At 35.4% G+C, this 6,952-nt stretch overlaps 1 long non-coding RNA gene across 1 annotated transcript in view; it reads right to left on the bottom strand.

Moving 5' to 3' along the window:
* Positions 1–5,607: 5,607 nt before the first annotated feature.
* LOC137634821 (uncharacterized) overlaps positions 5,608–6,952 on the bottom strand; it is a 1,633-nt gene continuing 288 nt past the window's right edge. Inside the window, exons 2-3 of the long non-coding RNA XR_011042578.1 lie at positions 5,968–6,145; positions 5,608–5,733 (exon numbers count right to left, since the gene is read on the bottom strand). This is a non-coding gene — a long non-coding RNA (uncharacterized lncRNA). The remainder of the gene's footprint in view (positions 5,734–5,967; positions 6,146–6,952) is intronic.

Raw genomic sequence — 6,952 nt, 5'->3', positions numbered from 1 at the left:
GAGAAAAAATGATTAGTAATGTGGTAAACTTAATAAAATAATCAAAGATAAAACATGCATGTCACTATCCATAGATTTTTTATATTTTCTTTTTCATTTTTATTTATTTATTTTTTTTTTTTTTTGACGACAAGTTGACTCTGGCGGTAAACGACGTAAATTAGCAACAGAGCAGTTGAACGTCTTTTTGTACAAAACGGCTTATTTCTCTCTCTCTCTCTCTCTCTCTCTCTCTCTCCTCTCTCTCTCTCTCTTCTCTCTCTCTCTCTCTCTCTCTCTCTCCTGTTTATTATTATTATTATTATTATTATTATTATTATTATTATTATTATTATTATTATTATTATTATTATTATTAGCAAAACTACATCCCTGGTTGTAAAAGCTGAATGCTACAAACCCAAGGGCTCCAACAGGGAAAGAAACTCTGTTAGGAAAGTAAATAAGATAATAGTCCAAATTAACAAAAAAACTAAAAAAATACCAGCATATACGTAGCGTCTGCTTGCAGTAAAATGTTGCATATCACAATACTCACTCTTATCTACGATATGACTACAAATAAACTGCAAATCAATATTTCCGCTGAACGAAATTTCATTTAGTCTGAAAACGCAATGACAAGAATACTGATGGCCTCTGAATTATTTCCATCAGCTGAAGTATGCCACTGGATTGTTGGTAAGATGAAGTTTCTCTTAAGTGGAATGCAGAAAAAAGTAGAACTCTCATTGCTTGTATGCATCCTCTCTCTCTCTCTCTCTCTCTCTCCCTCTCTCTCTCTCTCTCTCTCTCTCTCTCTCTCTCACCTTCCTTGTTTTTAAATTTCAGTGCTGATTACCAATGAATATAAAGAAATAATCTCTCTCTCTCTCTCTCTCTCTCTCTCTCTCTCTCTCACACACACCTTCCTTGTTTTTAAATTTCAGTACTGATTACCAATGAATATAAAGAAATAATCTCTCTCTCTCTCTCTCTCTCTCTCTCTCTCTCTTGTCTTCCTTGCTTATAAATTTCACTGTTGATTACTAAAGAACATAAAAAATGCAAAATGAAAATACTATTTTTTCGAATTTCTTTGGCCCCCTCGACACCCCCCAATGGCAACCCCCGGCATATTTTCATGGTCAATTTTTGTAAAATTTATTAAAATGGTATTACAACTGATGTAAATAATCCATAGTTTTCACATTCAATGCTAAATGAAAAAAAAAAAAAAAGTTTCATAGACCCTTGCTCTTGTCGGGCTCTTAAGCTTCAACCTAGTCAGCCTTACGGATAATGCATATACTGTATGTCTCCATGTTCCAAGTCCTAGTTCACTGAGTACTAACTGACCATAGAAAATAACCCTCATTTTCATCTAATTCATTTTAATTACCTGTATAAGTTGATATGATGGATATTTGACTTTTTCTCTCTCCCTCGGACTGGCTTGTAATCCGAGTTAAAAGATCCTCAAGTTAGGTTTGAAGACAGAAGTAAGAAGAATAAAAACCAAAGTTAATTGTCGTATGTCTTCTGAGAGGGCCATTAATTTTCCTTTAGTTTTATTATGTATATTGTGATTGTAGAGAGGAACGACTATTCTGAATTCGAATACAGCTGTTCAAAATACCCCAAGTGATATCGCCATTGGATAAAACTGTCACGAATTCTTTAAAATATGTTGACCAGTCAGACATTTGTTCTAAATTCTCAAGGCATTTTTACGATTAGATAAAATGTCATGAATTCTCTAATTGATGTTGAAATTAGATAATAATGGCCGCTCTAAATTATCCAAGAAATAATATGATTAGAAATAAATGGAGAAACCAAATGCCTTGACATATTTTAACCTAATATAATATGACAATAATTATGAAAGTGAGCCATTAGTGGAAACTAGTTTTATAACTCCCTTTTTTATTCAATCAATATGAAAAAAATAAATTTCTAACCAAACTTTTGCAGAACGGTTATTGGAAAAATTCAAATCATTAAAGAAATCTTTACCCAAGAAAAAAAGTTGTCTCGTTTGCTCATAGTATTGTTTTCTGGCACCTACATATCTTTATGATTATTATCATCATTATCGCAATTCAAGCTAAAATAATAGAAAAAACTTGCTACAGGCCCTAGAACTCAGAACAAGCAACCTAGTACGAGAAAATTAAGAAGTAAAGGCTAAATAAGAAAATAGTAATATGAAATAAAGTAAAAAGGAGATATAATAAAATAAACAAGGCTATAAAACGAAACTTGTGTCTTTCACACTAAGTTTGAAATGTGTTTCAATAATACGTAGCAAAATTAAAAGTCGCGTGTGTTCATCTGGGTGCAGCATCACTTGCGAAATCATTCGTGATGACAGATTTACCCCAGAATAAAAAAAAAAAAAAAAAAAAAAAAAAAAAAAAAAAAAAACAGTGAATACCGGAAGCAAATTGTGGCTGATGGATGCTGCAAGATGCTAAGTATGTTTACTAGTTTGTCTCCTTCCCTTATTTGTGGTATAAATTTTGTTTGAAGAGAAAAACTCATTTATATACAATATTGTTTTTTATTCGTATTTCCATTCCATCTGTATATATTGCCCTATTTCTAAAAGGATTACAAGTTAATTACGTGAAATATATCACTATAAGCCTACAATTATCCAATGAAAAGAGTGGCTCTATTTTTTTTTAATGAACAGCACCTTGAGTTTAACAAATATGCATAATCTTTCATTGTTGTAGGTAAAATACGAATAAAAAAATATATTGTACATAGGTGAAGCACGTATAGTATAGGAAGAAATACACTGTATTAGATTTGTGTAACATTTCAGAAACATGTGTTTCTATTCTCAACCTTATCAGCCAAACAAAGAGATTCCGGCCACTTTTCATTTCACCTTGATAACAAGAGAACTCTGGTCATTGATATGAAATTTCCCGAAAGAAAAATTTTTACAGCTAAGTCACACTGTTAAAAAACCCGTAATATTAATAGGAAATTCTCCGTAAAAATTTACTGTTCTCAGCCGTATTTCAGTAAAATACAGGCGACCGCAATTTTACTCTACTTTGTTATTATCTTTGACGGGGTGGTAACCGTAATATCACTCCTTTACGTCAATAAATCCGTTTTTAAAACGGCAAAAATCCTGGAATAAATGTTGCCGTCGGATATTTACCGTTTTTTTTTTTAATGTAAATGTTTATCAGTACAGGAAACATAATTGGGTAATACTGTAGCTACAACACATCTTTTTTTTTCCTTGTAATTGATTGATTATAAGTCATTTGGCGTTACAGCTACCCGAGTTACTGAAGCCGTTTTCAATGCAATATGTTAGAAAACTGAATATTCACGAGCCGTGAAATTTGATGGCGGAAATCACCTCAACCAAGAGAGTCTTGGTTTTATTAATTTTTAATTATTATAGGTAAGGTAAAATTCAATTGTCTGTTGGAACTCACAGACCATAAGTGGAATTCTTAACTTGACAACACTATGGAATTTCGTGTAGGGAAATCTCTATGAACAATTGGCTACATGTATTCTTACACACCTTAAGTTCTTCTCAAACATATTTGACCTGGTAAAAATTAGCCCCACTGTCCAGGTATAAGATAGCATCTGTTACCTCAAGTCTGAGCTACTGAATGTTTTCCTTAGAGATTTATGAAAATAAAACCTCGAAATCTTTAGACAGCAAAACGCATCTGTATGTTGAAAAACATACACAAAATAAGAAAAAACAACTCTTGTATATAAAAAGTTTGGCCAAAAAGAATGGAATAACCTATTTGTGGCAGTGATTGCACTGAAAGCCTAAATCCAGCCACTGAAGGAGTGGGGGGGGGGGGGGGGGGGCAAGCCAGCCTCAATTTGTTGCCAGTCCCAAGCCCGGGTAAGTGGGGAGGGTTGGTGGCAGGAAAGGCATCTGGCCATGAAAAATTAGCCAGAACCAGTATGACCAGTGAAAGTTGTGAAAATGAAATTATCAGATAAGATCCAAGAAAGTAGACTGAGGTGGTATGGTCATGTCGTGAGAAGCGATGAACAGTATATTGGGAGGACGGTGATGGAAATGGCGGTACAGGGAACGAGAAGGAGAGGGAGACCAAAGCGAAGGTGGGTGGACTGTATCAAGGATGACCTTCGATCAAAGGGATTAACCGGTGATGAAGTGTGGGACAGAGGTAGATGGAGAAAGCTGGTCAGAAACATCGACCCCACATAAAAGTGGGAAAAGATATGCAGACAAAGAAGAAGAAGAAGACTGCACTGAATGCCAAAAGTGAATTGTCAAACATAGCATTTATGAAGGCCTATTTGCATGTTACTAATCACCATCTTATAAATGTAATGAAATACAGAAGTAGCAGTGATCTCAGGCGCTTTCTGATACCTAAGGGTAATAAGGCTGATATATAGACAGCAATCTCAAACTTATAACAATACATTAACAGTATATTCTATGAGTATTCACTGTTATAAAATAATTGAAAACATATATCCCATAAGGCTAAAATCAGATCAAATATTTGAAACATGTAGTCTTATTTTGTTATAACTAAATACTATTCTGAGATTTATTTCTAATAAACACTGACGTTGAGTCAGGAATTATACATAGTTCATGGTTCAGTGTTAACAATACTCCAAGTCGTCATTGGGCTACGACACAGAGGTTCATTTTGAAGTGAAACAGATTCATAACGAGAAAAGAAAGAGAGAGAGAGAGAGAGAGAGAGAGAGAGAGAGAGAGAGAGAGAGAGAGAGAGAGCTTAGAAGGAGGTATTGAGAGCAGAGGTGAGAGTGGGATAGAAAGCAAGAGGGTGAGAGAGAAATGAGGGAAGGAACCGGGATAGAGAAAGAGAGAGGAAATAATGGAGAACATAGGGAATAAAGGAGGGAGGGTTAGAGTGGAATGGGAAAGTAAAACCAATTCTCTTAAATAACAGTAAATACATAAATGCAGTAGAGTGCAAAATGCGTGCCTAAAGGAAGGGATAGATTATATGATTCGAAGATCATCTTCTCAAGGTAAGGAAATACCTACAAATATGTGAAAAGAGAACGAGGAGAGGTTACAAAGGATACCTTCATCTTGACATGGAGGTTAAATGTTACCAGATCAAATATGGTTGAGACGAACTTAAAGTGTGTAAGAATACTTGTGGCCAATAGTACCAAGTGTAGGAACTATACTATTTTTTTTTTCTTTTTATTGAGGCGCATTTGCACTGACTCGCAGCGGTGCCCTTTTAGTTTGAAAAAGTTTCCTGCTATCTGATTGGTTAAAATTATCTTGTCAAACCAATCGGCGATCAGGAAACTTTTCCGAGCTAAAAGGGCACCCCTGCAAGTCGGAGCAAATCTGCCTCACTGAAAACAATTGACTATAATTAGTGTTGTTATCCATTTATTCCATTGATGATTCACTCCAAAAATTGTTATGTTGAGAATTTAAGTAGGCTAACGCCATCTAGGTCCTGACAGGGATTCAGTATGAATGAAAATGCTTTCAATAGATAATATTCTTTAATAATTCTTTCTCATGAAGATAATAATAATTACTCCTTAATAATCACAGACGGGTTACATGTATTAATTTTAGTGAAATGTACAGTTTTGTTCGTTAATCAACAACTAGTCGGAGGCCGCTGTTTTGATTAGCCTCGTTGAAGGTCAATGGTGACTCCGAGCGGGAGACCAGGCTTGTACGGGTCCTGCTGGTGGCTCCCGTGATTGCACCTGGCGGTGGAAATAAACTTAGAAAGAGCAAAAGTAACATTTACTTATATTGACTAAATATTCGGAGAGCCTCTACTTTATCTAAGTGGAGTGCCTGATAAATGGTAGGGTAAATAAGTGGAAGAAATAACTAGATGGAAATTAATAAAAGTTTGTACACAGGCACGAGTTGGAGAGAAAAAACTAAAATTTGATTTGAAGGAAAAAGAAGAAAATAAGAGGAACCACACGCACTTAGTACTCAACCTGTGAAGATATTGCCAATGCCTTCGAAGATGTTTCCGAATCCGTCGCCGACATTTTCAAAGAAGTCCCCGATACCTTCGAAGAGCTGTGGCCTTGCCTCAGTCCCTGTCGTCGTCAACGCCAGCAGACACAAGGTGACGACCAGAAGATAAACAGTTCTCATCATCTGTAAATACAAACTTAATTGTAAAAAAGTGTTTAATTTTTCTTACTCAACAGCATTTTCTCTCTTTTTCATGGATGAAGTTGCAGGACACCCCTTCCTCTCTCTTGTTTCTTGATTTTAGCAGACACTTGTATTCGTCTAAATCTAGGAAGACTCATCGGCGACAAGCTAGGAGTGATCCAAACACCTAGCAAATGAGAGCGAAGCTAAAATTGCCTATTTCCAATTGCAGAGGTGGCTATAAATCATTAATATTGTGGTTTGCAGCAGTTCATTTTGGTATGAGGTTGCTAGCCATACACCTATCTCTGACTTTATTGTAACCCAGAAATTCGACTAATCACCCGGTATCTAATTGATGCACTGTTTAGGTTTAGCGAAAGGATAAGACATTTTTCTAAAAGAAAACGGTTCCAGGGTAGTGCCATTCTAGGGGCATATATATATATATATATATATATATATATGGTTGAAAATCAGCACAATATCGTGTTCAAATAGAAATAGCTTTCTACCTCATACTTGGGATCGAACCCTATCCCCTCCAAATGAAAGGCCAGGTTGCTTCCAACCATGCCACCAGAGGCTCTGGTGTCATGGTTGGAAGCGACCTGGCCTTTCATTTGAAGGGGATAGGGTTCGATCCCAAGTATGAGGTAAATATATATATATATATATATATATATATATAAATATATGTAGAAGTATATATGTAGGAGTACACTGTATATGTATACACTGGTGATAAGTGGATATTTTTTTTCAATCTAATCCAAAAAGGTTGACATGAAAAGTTCTGGCTTCTGA

This window comes from Palaemon carinicauda, chromosome 45, assembly GCF_036898095.1.
Source record: "Palaemon carinicauda isolate YSFRI2023 chromosome 45, ASM3689809v2, whole genome shotgun sequence".
In the NCBI taxonomy this organism is placed as follows: domain Eukaryota; kingdom Metazoa; phylum Arthropoda; class Malacostraca; order Decapoda; family Palaemonidae; genus Palaemon; species Palaemon carinicauda.
The sequence above is the reverse complement of the archived record's forward strand: the minus strand, read 5'-3'. Positions and strand labels throughout refer to the sequence as shown.